The sequence below is a fragment of the Drosophila willistoni genome (genome assembly GCF_018902025.1).
Source record: "Drosophila willistoni isolate 14030-0811.24 chromosome 2R unlocalized genomic scaffold, UCI_dwil_1.1 Seg167, whole genome shotgun sequence".
Taxonomy (NCBI): Eukaryota; Metazoa; Arthropoda; class Insecta; order Diptera; family Drosophilidae; genus Drosophila; species Drosophila willistoni.
The window spans coordinates 20,236,784-20,252,592 of record NW_025814050.1 but is presented as its reverse complement, the minus strand read 5'-3'; the positions used below and the strand labels follow the sequence as shown (position 1 = coordinate 20,252,592).

General features: G+C 35.6%; 1 protein-coding gene across 1 annotated transcript in view; it reads right to left on the bottom strand.

Moving 5' to 3' along the window:
• LOC6642195 (CUGBP Elav-like family member 2) overlaps positions 1–15,809 on the bottom strand; it is an 83,683-nt gene that overhangs the window by 52,049 nt on the left and 15,825 nt on the right. The gene's annotated exons all lie outside the window — the stretch shown is intronic.

Sequence of the window (15,809 nt, the reverse complement as noted above, 5' to 3'; positions counted from 1 at the left end):
AAAATTGCCATAAATGATTTAGATTCATTAAATGAAATTTGATATATCAATAAAATAAAAATGAATTTCCCCTCTCATTTACGTTCTTCTCTTTTGATGAACTGAATCTGCAAATGACGGCCATGAAATTAAAAAGCCAAATACATGTAATCAAAAATGGTTCACACACAACTTGAAATCAACTAAAAAGAAACAGTTTACAAACTTTAATCAGGTTAGACGACTTAAAAATACCCAGCAATAGATTTAATTTGGAAGCTATTTAAAGTCGTCTACTTATAATGGGAAGACAGCAATAGAATAAATCGTAAGACTTCATTCGGCCACACGATCCTCTTTATTATTGATTAAAAGGAAATTAAAAGGACTAATCAGGACTAATCTAGTAGACCTAGTAGCTCCTCCCTTCGACTTCTCAAAAGGATGCAAAATATTCAAGAAACTTAATATTAAATTCAAATGCTACTTGATATATCATTATTAGAGCAGAAGGGTCGTTCTATTTTCCGGATTCAAAAATCATGAATCCCCTATTCTTCCCATGCTTATTACAGGATATAAAACAGGCATGTTCCAGCGACCACATACACAGGGACAGGGTGAACCAAATTAAATAAGTAAATCTTGCGGCCGTTGTGTGCAAAGAGAGAGGGAGAGAGAGAATGGATACACGGAGAAACAGAGAAGGGTAAAAAAAATACATGTGTATATGGCAAAAGATAAAGCACAAAGGACTCAGGAACCAGGACATATACAGGGATAAAAACAAAAAACAAAGTGAAATAAAATCGCAACCAAATACGCAAAGTCCAAGCTGGGCCCAAAAACGAAGAGTATAACCACAATGAAATGAATGAAATACATCCACATGAACACACACACATACGCACACCTACACACACACACACACACACATTGAAGAGGAAAAAGGGAACCTGAAACTGAATCTCCTGGATATGGATTTTACTCTGTATATTCGTTTTTTGCGTCTTTTTTTTTTTTTGGTTTTGGTTTTTGGGTTAACTTACTTTGTGTTTTTTTTTCTTTTCCTTTTAAAGTGCTGCACATTAAAACTGACACGGCCCTGAATGTGAACTGATGGGGGACGGACGAGACTCTGTTGCTGCTGAGGGGAAATATTTGCTAACGGGGGGAGAGACCCCACTTTTCGCATATACGCAGCAACTGAGGAGCAAAAATGCCAACAACGCCGCCGGCCTTCGCAACAACGACAAAAAAAAAAGGTTAAGAAAATTGAAAAAGATAAGCGAAATCCGCACAGAGCTTGGGATACTCTTTTAAGAACTAAAAGTGCACTTCATATCTAAGAATATATTTTGAGAAGTTAAGCAAGGATCGTATCTGAGAAACTTATCGTACGATTCCCAATCAGTTTAGGCCCTACAATTTCGAGCAAGCTTTGCAATAATTATATAGTCTGACGAACTTTCTTTACCTTCAATATTTCCATTTCCCTTAACCAAAGTATATAACCCCAATTTGAAGAAATAATATCCAAATGGGACAACCTTCAAAAGGGAAGAAAACAAAAAATATATGTATATATAAATACATATTCTACAGACGCGGGGACTTAAACTTTGGACGCGTTTGGGGGCAAAAGAATTTATTGATTCAGCAGGAAAAGGAAAATGATTTGCATGGCTTCCGGTGGCTGAAAATTCATGCCGCTGCCATTTGCCCAACCCATTGAAGGACGCGATGTGTGTAAAATTGAATCAAATGGTATTTTATTTTGGGTTTTTTTTTCGCAGTCAACATAAGTCTTTTGGCTCTACCAAAAAAAAAAAAAAAAAATTATAAATGAAAAAATACCAGAGACTCGGAGAATTGTGAAAATTGTCGCCACTTTTTGGCCAAATTGTTGTTTGCTGGCGAAATTGAAACAATTCCAAGTTTTCTTCTCTTTCCTTTTTGTTTTTTTTTTTTGTCTGCTGTAGAGGTCTTTTCACTCTCGTTTCCACTTTTGCTTGCCGCCTTCCCTTTCCAGCCACCACTTTTACGCGATGCAGTGGCGCATAAATTTTGTTGGTTTGACGCGTTCTTGCCACACACCAAAAGGGTGAGAAAGGGAGAGAGAGAGACAGACAGATAAAGAGGTGGCTGCTGCAACTGAAGTGAACTCAATTCACTGGGAGTCGTCGTCGTCGCCTTCTCGATTCCATTCTACCAACTGGCATATGCATTTCAATATTTGAGCACTTAAATGTTAATGAATTGCATTGACAATGGCGAAAATTGCAATGGCTCCTTTTTTGTTGAGGAGAGAGGTCATAAAAGACAGGGACAGAAAAGGACGAAAGCTTTCATTGAGACACTATTTAAACAAGAAGATATCAGAGTGACTTTTTATATAAATGTCAACCTCCTAACTATACAATTTTGAATCCATACCATTTTTTAAGCATTTAGAGATTGTATATATCTTTCAATATCTAAATCGACCTAAAACTTGTTAAATTGAATCACATGCTTACAAGACATTTTCTAAAAGTTATAAAACATAAAAGTAAGATTAAGTCAATTCAATTTTAAAGGCTTCATTATAATTTCTTGTAATAAGGAATTACGTTTAATTTAACATAATACTAAAGGTTTTAATTAATTGTTGAAAATATTCAATTTGTAGTAGATATTTTTCTTGAGTTTCAATTTTTTACAATGTTTATTTTTTTGGCTCTTTTTCTGTTCTTTAACCAAATTTCCCATAATCTTTTTTCTGCCTTAACCCGTTTTTTGTTCAACATCTAACTCGTTCAAAATTTTGCAGTCTCACAGGGACCATTAACTGAAAATTGTAACAAAAACAAAGCAGAAGAAGAATACCAAAAACGCACACACACACACACCACATTATAAATTTTAGCCGTTCTCTTCCCTCGTCCTCATTGTCTTCCCCATCCTTTTGCTGTCTTTTAACTCATTCGGGAGACATTTGTATAATTTGTTGTGTGTACATTTTTATGATTTTGTCAACTCAACAAAAAAAAAAGAAATAAGAAACGAAACGAGCTGCGAAAGCGAAAGGATAGATAGATGGCTACAACCAGGACGAGGAGACAAGCAAAAGGAAGTGAAACGCAACAACCCACAAACGACCAGCGATAATCATAATAATGGGGCATGGCCAACGAGGCCCCAGGGAAAAAGCCAAAAAAAAAAAAGAAGTAAAAGACTGTAGAGCACAGAGCGAAAAGCAGAGGGAACTAGACCATAGTAGGGGCAGGGAGCGGGTAAGGTAAGGAAAGTCGTTTAGCCGTGTCTCTAATTGCCCAAGAAAATGGCCATTAAACGAAGGAAGCTTCCTTTGACAGGTGCTTGAAAGCAGCAATGGCAGGGGTTACCCTTCGAAAGGCGGAGAGGCGAGAGGAGTTGGCCAAGATGATACGACATCAATTTATTGAAAAACAATCTAGGACAGGTTTTTTAAACGTGTCCTTTAGTCTGCTTCTGGCTCCAGGCAAAGCATATTTTAAATGTTCCCTTAAGGAAATTGCTGATGCTTTTGTTTATTGAATAAAAGACAGAATCGAGATTACAATTCAATTAAATGTTGAAATTGAATAATTAAATATTAAGGAAGACTGATATTGAAAGTGAAAGTTAGTGAAAGTTAGTTGAACACAAATTTCAATGGGATCAATGTAATCAATTTTAATTAATAGAAATAATAGGGAAACCTTTAGGTTAAATATCAAGGATTGAAATTTAACTGCCTTTTTAACTAAAGTATTTGCTGAAAAAGAAATATATATTAAATTACTAATTGTAAGAGGAAAATCGAAATGGCTAAAATATTTCTTGATTAAAATAAACAGAAATTAAACTAAAATTTACTTTGGCACAACTGATGAAATGAAGATGCCCGAAAGCTAAAATATTTAATCAACTTTTGGGAAAAAATTCTTAAAATACTCTCATTCTATTTGAGCAATTAAAAGCATTCGGTCGACATGTCAAGGGGAGTCGTTCAACGAATTCATTCACATGGTTTTGTTTGTTTGTTTGTTCTTGTGTCTGGCTTCACTCAATTAATGAAATTTGATCAAGTCAGCATACCCAAAAAGGGTCCACACACTGGCCCCTCCGCCCCTCTCGCCCACATCCTTAAACCTTGGACACCTTTTCTCTCCCTTATGACTCTTTGTTGTGTTTACGCATGTTAATCAGACGTAAAAAAGAGCAAAACGGAAAAATGGTAAGGCAAGAGATACTCAGTGAGATGAAAGGGGAGGGTGGGGTGCCACCCCGAAAGTCTGCCTCCTGTGTAAGCCTAAAAGCTGCTTAAATTTTTAATGATTTTGCTTGTGTTTTTAATTGTGTGTATGTGTGTGTGTGCACTCTCATGTGGGTGTGTGTGTTTATGAAAAACAAATTTAATTTTATACTTTCGTAACTGTTTTTGTTGCTCTCTGTGTGTGTTTGTGTGTGTTTTTCTACTTTGTTTTCTTGTGGTAAATTTAAAGCAAAGTGAAATTTAAAAGTCAATTTCAAATTCCGTTAAAAAAAACCGACCACAAGGCAAAGTTGGCAGCTATCCTTTAAAAAACGACACAAAAAACACTATTGTGAATCCTTAAATCAAATCACAGTAGCAACTTTAAGATACCCTGCAAATCGTAGCAAGAACTATAGGCAAAGAGTTGGGTTACCTAACCAATATTTTCTTAATCGTAAAAAGGAAATATATGAATTTGTTGTTGTAGATAACAAGTTCATTTTAATATCGTTTCAAAAATCAGACCTCCAATTTGTACTGGAAATTTTAGAGCTAAATCAACTAATAGAAAAGTGGAACTGCCTACAAAATTCAGGCTATGTTAAAGAAATAAGACAAAGTTTTCTAAAAGAATGAAATAAGTTACATTTTGATGGCGCTAATACTCCCATTCCTTTTTCTCCACATGCTTACAGGGTATAGAAAATACTAGCCAAACTGGCAATAAATATTTAGACAATAAAAAAAAGAAAGAACAGAGAAAAAGAAACAAACGTGGGGCCACACACAACACACAAAAAATTTAGCCAAGTCACGTAAATAATTAAACACGTGACATGCGTCGAGGCGTTATTTTCCTATATATAGTATATATACCTATATCGTATAGGACCGACCAAAAGACGTCAACGTGGTGGAAGTGAAGAGGAGATTGTCATGTGTTGGCTTGATGTCGCGACTTCTTGTTTAGACAAGTGGCATAGCCCAGACGTGTGCGTGATTCCACCATGAAGAACGAGACCAGATTGAGGAAGGCAACAAGAAAGAAGGTTTAAGAAGAAAAACTTGCAGTCGGAATTTGTTTTCCGTTTTTTGTTTATCTTTTTTGTTTGTCTGTCTAAAAATAGGAATATATTATAGTTATTGCTGTTCCTCTTCTATTTTTTTTGTGTGGCTACAAAAATTGCGACTTATAGTTGCTGATAATGAGAGTTGTAATAATGTCTAATAGTCGTAGTAATAGGATGGAATTGTTTTGTGAGTTGCAAATAGACTTAATGGCTTGTTAAATGGAAATCTAATTTGTGCAATCAGCACTTAAGAATTAGGTCCTTGACATCGTTATGAAAGATATATAGCTTTATAATTTATGCATTTTTTCTATACATCACTTTAAATATTTTGTGCTTCGAATTTTCCGAATTTCCACTCACTTAACTTTAGCTTCATAACAATTTCAACAAATTTATGCCCAACAAAACATGGAAAATTTATATTACAGTTAAATATTTCAGTATTTTTTCTCTCTCCCTCCCATTTCTCTTTCTCTTTCTGGCTGTCATTCAACTCAATTTATTTACTTGGCCTTTTTTAATTACGAAAAAATATTGCTACGATTTTTGGTGGACCATAAAAAATTCAATGCAAAAGCTGACCGCATATACAAATCTATGCCCAGCAGGAGAGGTGCAGCAGTAAAGTGCAACCGTGCAGAGGGTTACTTGGTGGGCGGGACAACGCCTTAAAATATGCAATAGTTTTTCAGCTGTCATGTGGCATTAAGGTCCGCTCAAATGCGATTGACAAGAACAACGATGAACGAACAACACCAAAAACGGAAGCAAAATGTCACACAAAACGAAAAAAGCAAAGGCAAAAGTTAAAATAAACAAACTAACAGGTGAACAAAAAAATATTATTGTTTTTATTCCAATCCTTTTTTTTTTTTTTGTACGAAAATTGTTTGCTAATGCATAAAAAATTGACCCATATTTGTATAAAATATACATATTCATATTTACATTTGTATAAATTGCCAATATTTCGTTTATATTTTAACATAAAAAGCGGCTGACAATTCAATAAAAAGAACAATCGAACTATAAAAGGTTAACTTGGGTCGTATCGATGGCCAAATACTCTTCATTTTGGAATGAAAAGAATTAGAATTATAGAACTAAGAACTATGAAGTTAGTTTCCATTAAGTCTTTGCAATCAGTCTAAAAAGAGTTTTCAATTAAGTTATTTATCATTTCCTCACAAAATTGAACAGGAATATACTTCGAAACGTTTCTAAAGGCCGTTGGAATGATATAGTCAAATGATTTTTATATCAAATTGAGTACTTTAGACTTGCAATACAAACTCGAAACAAAAATATACTCTTAGCAACACTTTCAACTCAAATAATATGCCCTTTCTTTGCAAGGGCACAAGACGAAAACAAGAGAAATAGAAAACATATATTTATATATCTACAAAATTTATAGGATATCGTTTGTTTCCTTTTTTTATGGCCTTAACTCATTCCTGCCCTTGTTTCCCGCACGGTCATCCTCCCTCATCCACACTCTTTGACTGGAGCCAATCCAAGGTAAGCGATAAAAGCCTTGAGTGACACACTTATTGATGTAATAACATGTGCATTAAATATTTATTGTATTTGGTGTAGGAGGATGGCGGGGCACACGAAGCATAGGAGAGACAATATGGGACACTTTCAGCCAACGGATTGGAAAAATCAGGCAAAAATAATATATACATTGTGTATAAAATAAAAAAGGAAAGAAGAAAATGTATGTCACACAGCTGGGCTGCTTTAGAAGTTGGTATCTCTCGCAGCGAGAGAGTTGAAAGGGTTAAAAGCTGTTTGAGATGTTTGCATTTTAAATTATTTATAAGGCAAACGACGCAAAGGACAACAAAAGCTTGAAAATGTCAAATGGTAGAGAGAACATTGATCGCCACGCAAATTGATTGAACATGACAATAATTTGAAAATAAACTACAGGTTATCAACACAACATGAAAGACTTGAAAGTAAAGTACAAAGTTCATATTCTCTTCCATAATTCCAAGTCATTAATCATGGACACATATTTAAGCTGAACATTCACATCTTTTACAACAACAACAGTCCAATCATTCAACAAAATTCACATCCCTAATTTATTATCTTTGTTGAATAGAGAAAAGCCATATAGAACATTTAGCAATGTTATACAAATTTTTAAGATTAAACTTTAAGAAATAAACGGTAATATTCTATTGTTCTAAAATCAAAGCATTTATTTATAATTTAGAATGTACGAATTTGATCCTGTGATGATAAATTATCCTATTACATACTATTCAAAGTTGAAATATCTCTTACAACAAATTTGAACAAGCAACAAAATCAATTATCTAGATATAAATCAAAATTTTTGCAAATTTAGTAGTATAAAGACTACAAATTCTTCTCATATTGAATAAATACCTCACAAAACTCATTATAATTCTCCCATTTTATGTACAAATTGGAAGTATTTTTGTTCCTTTTGTTTGCTATGAATTTTTGTGAGTCTGTTTTATGGTACGAAAATGCGAAAATGCCTCAAAAAGCATGAAACGAATAAATATAAAACTCATACATAAATGTTAGTTCTTCATGAATCAGAGCAACACACAAAAGAGTTCTGTATGAGTGTGTATGGTAGAACGTTTTACCATTATAAATGCACCATAGATGTGTATATTTAACCACTCTTGAGAGCTAAATTACGGGAGGCAACAACAACAGCAACAACAACAAAAGATTTCAACTCTACAAAATGCATAATTCGAACAATTTCCAGTGTAATTAGACTTGCACTTAAATGGTCAACAAGGAGCAAGACCCCACACACACACCAAGAGCAGGAGCAGGAGAGAGGAATTGCCACCACAACAGATTACACTAAATACGAATGTGAAGTGGAGGCAACCAACCAACAACAGCGGCAACAAAATGAATGAAAAACAACAAAAGAAGTCAGCCAAAAAGGCCATAAATGTACGACAACCGCAAATAAAACGGCTGGCAAATTGGTTGAGAGAAAGAGAATATAGAAAAGCGGTAGTTAACCAACAGAAAATGGCAAGGGAGGATTGTGCTCCGGGAAAGGTTCACGAAGGAAATTATGTGCTTGTGTGTGCCTGAGAATCGTTGCTGCTGCTGCTGCCGCCTTAAAAGTCGCTAAATGCGCAACTTTGTCTATTTGGTTTTTTGTTCTTAACGTTTGTGAAGTGGCGGCGGCACACGAACAAGTAAATTCTTTTTAATCTGCTTAAAAATTTAAACAAATCAATGAAAATCTAAACCAAAGTCTTTCCGTAATCGATTTACAAACATTGGAAAGTGCCTTAAGATAGGCAACACAATTGTTGATACATGATTTTAGCTAAAGACCCATGCTTGTTGTATATGCATATATCAATCTATAGTCTATTGTCGTTTAGCAAAATTTAAAGCTTAGAAACATCTTTCCAAATAAACAACAGCCTTAATTTCTCACTTTGAAGTGGTTTGAGTGAAAAAATTACAACATTTTGTAGCAAGAAAATGTTTTTTTTTTTTGAAGGGGTAGCTCTTCCTTACCTATAACTCATTAATTTGGTCTCTTTTAAGTTACACACACCATTTCCCCATTTTCTTAGAAAATTAATTTTCTTTTAAGTATCTTTTAAGTATCTGCTCATATGTAAATTTGACTTGATTCCTTACTGCTGCTTGGTTTTCCCTTTATTTTGTGGCCTCCATTTCTTTTTCTTTTTGCATTCTTGACGCTTCATTAAGCGTCCTTCCGCCTTTTCCCATTCTCCAGCCAATATAATGTGTTGCCTATCAACAGGCGTTTGTTCGTTCAGTTCACTTGAGTGAAATTTGTTCAAGGATATGAGTTGTTAGTTAATGTTATGTGTGTGTCCCCACCACAACCATATCCTACTTCTAATTTTTCGGAGTGACGAAATGTTGAAACGTTGCCAAGGAGATATTTTCTTTGCCATCGTTTCTTTTTGCTTCATTCTTCTTCAGTCGCTTAAACTGTCGTTTAGTTAATGATGCAGCCATGTAGTGGGTCTTGATTGTGGTAGGGCTGACTAGGCAACACAGCCTCCACATAAAGTCCTTTGACACACAGCAAGCAAAGGAACGGAAGTTGTTGCCAAGAAAGAAAGACTTTTAAAGCACAAAATGAGAAAATACGAAAAAAAAAAGATACAAGAGGCAGACATTTTAGTCTGCCTGTGTTTTTTTTTACGGCACAACTCGGCGTATGCTTGATTTCTGTGTTCAATGTGCTGCAAAGTGTTTGATAAAACGAATTTTCTTGAATTTTAAAGCCAAGCCTAGATAGAGAGAGAACTGCAATTATTATAACTTTTTTGTCTAGACAAAAGCAAAAAACAGTTGCTCCTGTTTGTGTGTGCGACAACCTTCTCCAAAAAGGACCTTCTGCTGATATCACCTGTCACATAAATAGTGGAGGCGAATGAATTATTAAAGTAGCAAACTTTTAACCTCCCAACTTTTCTCTCAAACCAGTTTTTACTCTATTTTTTTTCAAGATGCTTAAAAAGAGCCGCGTTGTCTGGACCAGAAGAAAGAGAAAAACAGAGACAGAATGAAAGAAAGAGATGATGACTCGCCAAGTCTGGCCACTATAAAAAAGTTTTCATTTGCTGCTGCTGTGGCTGCGGCTGCTTTTGCGACTTGCTAAAGTAATAAAAAGCTCTGCGGCCCGTTATAATAAGCGGCGGCAACTACTAGAGAAGCAAGAAAAAAGGAACCAAACTCTTGGTTCTGCTGTTGTTGTTTTTGTTGGCAACATAAGTGGCACCTGTGACCGAAAAAAAACCGCAAAAACAAACATCACAAACACACACACACACAGATAGAACACAGCAGCACTTTGTCTAGGATAAAAAAGTTTCTTTTGTCGCCATTCTTTGGTTTATTTTATACCCTGTAGCGAAACGGTAAAAATGTTTACAGAAACGCCAATAAGTAGGCAATGATTTTGTGAACTACATCTTAATTTATTCATGGTGACCCCCATGTGATAGGGAATCAGTGAGTTAACTGACTAATCTTTAATCTTTTACTTACTTTACAAACATCCAAGTCGAAAAAATTATTACAAGGAGCAACAGGGTAACTCCAAGTTGATGTTGCCCAACTTAATGTAAGCTTTTTGAGGGTGGTGTTTTTTTGTGCTGAGAGGCTTATAAAATAAAAATTCGACAGACAACAAGGCGGCAATATGGCATTAAGGCAAATATATTAACAACAACAACGAGAGTGAGAGTGAGTCAGAAGAAATTCCTTTAATCTGGCTTAGGAAAAGTCACTAAACGAGCTCTTTGTGAAAATATGCAAGAAAGTGAAAGATCTAAGAAAACAAGTCAAAAATTTATATTAAAGTCTAAATTTTTTTTCATTTTGTGCTCAAAAATTTGACATAATTTACTAGATTAATCAAATGAATTTGAAATATTGTGACCAACAGAGGGAGAGATTTTATTTTTGACAGTTAATTGAAATAATTCTTCATTAAATATAAAATATTTCTATTTTTTTTAGTAGAACAGAAGAAATAGATCTTTGAATTGAAAAATATATTTCTCAAAAAGTTTAAATTTAAAAAGGTTAATTGAATTTTAATGCACAGGAAAATATTTTCATAATTCGAAATTCATTTTGCAGGTTTTCTAAACAAAAGGAAAGGGAAAACTTATTTAATTATCACTGCATTTGGTTTATTTGGGTTAGTTGGCAACTCCAAAGCACACACACACTTGCACCCACCCACACACGCACACGCATGCCCGAATGAGTTTGAAAAGGCTTCGCTTTTCCCCATTTCCCACTGAGGGATTTTACGCAAACATATTATGAAAGGAATTATTTTTTTTTGTTGAAATGAAAATCAGTTCCCTTTTCTATTTTTTTGCATGTAAAATGTAATTAAAGCATACTTTAGAGTTACAAGGAGAAAGAGATGGGTGATGGAGAGCCAAGGGTGCAAAAAAAGAGACAGCAAAACAACTACAAATATTAAAAATTTTGTGGTTTTACTTGGATTTGGCTTTGGGTTTCTGAGTTCTGGTCAAGTACCACAGAAAGTGTAGAGAAAAGTGTGCAGCTCCATTTCCTCTTACCACTCCTCCCTTCCTTTGCACTTCCCCCGCCTTTCGTGAATGCACACACATGTGTTTTTACTTTTCAATGCGGCAGTACACACACACACATAAAAATATGTCAAGAGAGTTAGGAGGATGCGCCAACGTTGGCATAATTAGGAAACTTGCTGCTTGCCACTTGACTTGGTTGTCAAGTGATACAGAGAACGAGAGTGAGAAAAAAAACCCGAGATAGAAATTTGAGTGTCAGATAGGTATAATAAGAAGCCTAGGCGGCCATTCGAGGCAAATAAATTAGATGCTAATCTGAGCCTGCCAACGAAGAGAAAACAACAAATACGTTTTCTGAAGAAATAATTTTTAAATAACAAACAGCTCCTTTCTTGGTTAATTACCAATTATATTGCTTTGTCTTTAATAATTCGAAATAAAACGCAAAGAATTTGAATAAAACGCAAAGTGAAGACATTCGCTAGCATAAAAACAAATGAAATACTTAATATTTAACTTTAAAATCCAATTTTTTGTTTAGTTGAAAATTATTCCAAGCTATTTATAATGTTTTGCTATTATTTCCCTATATAAATCAAATGATATTTGAAGTTGCAGCCCTTAAAAGTATGCTATAAAAATGGCATTGCCGGGCCATCAACAGAAAGAAAAAGAAAAAAAAGTATGGGAGAGGTACGTAAAGAAGAAATAAAACAATAATTGTAGAAAAGTGCAATTACAACTACACAACAAGCAGCAGCGCACACAGAGAACATCACACAACACACAACACACACACACACACACGCACACTTACGCAAACAAAGAGAGAGAAGCTGCAGGACCAGGACCAAATGCAGCCTCAGCTTACAATTAAAACAACTGAGTTGCCATATTTGAAGAAGAAAGGAAAAAGCAACAGCAAAAGGCAGGAGAAGAGGCAAAGCCGGCACACAATGATGACAAGGAGACTACTCATTTCACTCCACCCTCCCCTCTAGATGGACTCATAATCATAGTTTTAATGCGTGTGTTTGTGTGTGTGTGTGTGTATCCTCCTTTTTATTCTGCCTTTCATTGTAAGGCTGAAAAACAATTGTACAAAAACCCAAGGACATGCATTTAATTTGGCCCAGCTCTCCACTCATTTCGTTTGTATATGTGTGTGGTATGTAGGACTTTTCATTGTTGTGCCCTTCTCAACAAATTTTAGCTTTTGTTGTTTTTTCTTTGGCCAGAGTGAGAGCATTTAATTGTTGGCCTCATAAACATAATTTTTAATGATGAACTTGGTCCGAAAACTTGAGCCATATCAATGGAACTAATTTGCTTGAAAAAAGAGACACACCACAGACAGACAGTACCCTGAGACTGTCTACTGCAGAGAATGGATAAGGGGGAAAGAATACGTATATACATATATTTTATCACAGCTGCAAAGAGGCCTTCTCCTAAACACAGACAACAATTAAAATGACCATTAAAGTGAGCAAAGCAAGGACACAAGATAGGGGCAGCAAATAGAAGAAGAAATTCCCAGAGATGACTGCCATTTTTCCAGACTTTGGGGGGCCTCATGTGTTTTGCTTGTATACAATACACAAATGTGACAATTAAAATTTTCGGACCATGTCTTTTGTGGGTTTTTACTGACTACCTTTTTGCTCCCCATGACCCCCTCTTCTTTTCTCTTGTTTTCTAGCTGATAATTGTACAACTTTGAACTTTAAATTTAGTAAAATTTTGATAAAATATTATCTTGAATGAGGAATATTATTCTAAAAATTTAATAAGTTGCATTAGATGCCAATTAAAAGAAAAAACCAAATTTATTTCTGATAAAAAAGAGGGACCTAATAATCTACTTTTTAAATCTACTTCGATGGAACGAAAGTATTTCTGCATTGGTGAGTTTAACTTTACCAAAATTTTTCTTTAAAGTGGCAACTTTATGCTATTCATTTTCCATTAAATGTTTCCGCCGCAGCCCAAGCGAACCAAAAAAAAGAAAACAAAAAACGAATACGTTGAAATTGGGGAAAAAAGGAAACTTTACTCTGACAACAGGGCGCATAATTGATGCCTCCCGGGAGCTGTGATAAAAACAAATCAGCGGCACACACACACACTCATGCACACCAGGAGGGTTGTGTCTTTTACCCGCCTACCTCTAAAAACAAAAAGCCACGCCTACTTTCCGCGTTTGTAAGTGTGTATGTGTGTGTGCGCTTAATATAATTCACACCATTAAACCAAGAACTGCGGCAGCGGCATTTGGCCCCTGTTAGACATAAATTTTTATAGACAATGCAAAAGTCGCCCCTTTCGACACAGTATGGGGGCCGGGTCGGAGCAGGTGAGGGGAATGTGTGCTATATGCCAAGGGTAGAAAATATGTTAAGTGAGGTGCTACTGCTGTTACTGCTTATCAACCTTGTTCGGTTCTTTTTTTGGTTATTTTTTTGTGATAAATTTCGGTTTTTTGTGCTAGTTGTCTGCAGAAAAAAAGAAAGAGGAGTATTTCGCCTCCGCTCAGCTGTCTGTCCCTTAACATTAACCCTTGAGGACCTGTGGCCGGAGCCAACTCTTAGCCTTTTAGCTTATCAACGCGTTATGCCAACACCGAAACACACAAAATGGAAGAAGAATGACTAACAAACATATACAACAAACTTCTGATGCACACAGTGGTTTAAAAGTTAGACGACAATGTCAATATTAAAGAACAAAATAAGCATTAACAATTAAATAATGTACCAAATGGAAGATAAAAGAACGTTTCCTATCTTATTACCATCCAAAAGTGGAGACGAATGAAAAAATTATGACATTTATTGCATACGAATAGCTTAGCATGTATTTTGCCCCACAGTGCCTAGGTGGTTACTTTCTCCTAGTTAGGTAGGCGCCAAGAGAGTTTGCTCTAGTGTGGTGGCTTCTTGTTTGAGATGGGGTTAGCTGATGTTTGTAGGTGTGTCCCAGAATTGTGTGTGTGCGTTTGTGAGTGTGTGCTACTTAGCTTAATGTAAACCATGTGCATGCCTCGTTGCGCACCCAGCACCACCAACAACAACAACAACAACAACCACTTTGCTGTGCAACCAGGCTTCAACTTGCGGGAAAGGGAAAGCTCTTGGCACACATTGACACAACCTATCCTCTCCAGGTCTTCCTCCCTCCTCCTCTTCTCACTTCTTTTTTCTATTTTAATACTTTTTTTTTAACTAAAATGCTTTGCCAACTGGAAGAAATATACGCTTGACACGTGCACCCAAAAGAACAGAGAGAGAGAGAGACGGAAAGGAAGATGAACCGTAGAGTGAAAGAGAGCATAAATTTTGATCTGTTATACGACGAAAAAGTTCCAGCGAATGAAAAAGAGATTATGAACAAAAAAAAAGCCGAAACTTATTAGCAAAGTGCAAGGAATTTTTCATACAAAATCAACTTGTTGAGCGAAAATTAAATTTTTAATGAATTTCTTTTTCGAGCTAAACCAAAGCAGCAAAAAAACAAAAGAAAGAAAGTAGGAAAAAGTTTTCCACCTAAGGCAGCAGGTGATTTAATTAAAACATTCTTTCAAAATTTCTCAAGCCAAATATTGGGAAGTCGACTTTTAAGTATCCTTTAGAAATTTACTTTATCGTAATTTGTTGACACTTTTCCTAGGCTTCAACTACTGCTTTTCTTTGAAGATGTTTCATTGATATATTCAATTGATTTTGGAATTTGTGGAATCAATCAAATTTTCATTCTATTGCATTTCCACTTCAAAAAGACATCTGTCCATTTGCATGCCAAGCTTAGATAACGAAATATTTTATTTAATTAATCTTTAGCAGTATTGATTAACCTGGATATTTGACACATAGCGAAGATGGTAAGAAAACAAATTAAGGGGGTCAAAAAAAAAAGTGCTTCCTTTTCCACCTAACCCATTCGCCTTGCACATTGTATAAAAACTTTTCATTAAAGCTCTTTGGCTCACTTTTGGGCTATTCATAAATTTTCAGCATAGCTGCAGCAGCTGTGACCCTTTATCCTTATTGATTTTCAATTAATATGCCACATAGTCCAATTAGCCCATTTTCGTTTTTGGCAACAATTAGGCAGCAGAATTTGCTGTTCTGTCTCGAAAAGGTGGCAAAATGACGCTGCGTGTTTTGTTTAAGTGTCAGGAAAACGAGCAGAGGAAGGAAAGTTCGTACAGGAAGGAGGTCTGTGTTGAAAAGGAGAAAGGCGATCCGCCCCCCAAACTGTCAGCCATAATTTGCCATTGCAGCCGCTAATTTCACAAGCCTCCTGCTCTTTCTACGACCCTCTCTCACCCTTCCCTTAGTACCCCTCCTCTGAGTCCTTTCCACTTTAGACGACAACTTGACAGGCAGCAGAGGCAGAAGGTAAACTGAGAAC